Below are 921 nucleotides of genomic sequence, written 5' to 3'. Positions count from 1 at the left end.
AAACATCTATCAGCTGCCTCGTGCACACCTCCTACTGGGGATGTGCCCGCAACCAAGGTACATGCCCTTGACCGGAATCGAACCTGGGACCCTTGAGTCCACAGGCTGACGCTCTATCCACTGAGCCAAACCGGCTAGGGCTAGCCAAAACATTTTTAAAAAGAATAATAGGAGAACTCAACTACCTGATTTCAAGATTTACTATCATGCTACAGTAATCAAGATAGTGTGGTATTGACATGAGGGTAGACAGATCAATGGAACAGTATAAAGTCCAGGAACAGACTAACATATATGGTTGATTTTTTACAAAAGTGCCAAGGTAATTCAGTAAAGAGGGAATAGTCTTTTTCCAAAAATGGTGCTTGAAGAACTGGATGTCCACTTGGAGGGGCGGGGAATAACCATGACCCTTGCCTAACACCATCACAAAAATTAACTTCAAATGGATGACTGATGTAAAAGTAAAAGCTAAGACTACAAGGCTTCTAAAAGAAAACTTAGGAGAAAACTCTCACAACCTTAGGTTAAGCAAAGATTTCTTTAAACATCAAAAGCACAAGACATAAAAGAAAAAAAGAAAAATGTTTTTAAAATGTTGCTCTTTAAAAGATATCATTTTTTACAATGAAAAGACAAGCTATAGACAGGAGTGAAAAATCTATGGAATACATATATATTTGACAGAAAACAGGTATGCAAGATATATAAAAGAACCCCTACAACTCAATAAGAATAGCCCAAGTTAAAAATGGACAAAATAAGAAACCAAGATGGCGACATAGGTAAACACCGGAAATTGCTGCCTCCCACAACAACTTCAAAAATACAACGAAAAGACAAAACAGACATCATCCAGAACCACAGGAAGGCTGGCTGAGTGGAAATTCTACAACTAGAAGGAAAGAGAAAAGCATTGAG

Source organism: Myotis brandtii, unplaced genomic scaffold, assembly GCF_000412655.1.
Source record: "Myotis brandtii unplaced genomic scaffold, ASM41265v1 scaffold19, whole genome shotgun sequence".
NCBI classification, from domain to species: Eukaryota; Metazoa; Chordata; class Mammalia; order Chiroptera; family Vespertilionidae; genus Myotis; species Myotis brandtii.
Note: the sequence above shows the minus strand (reverse complement) of the source record.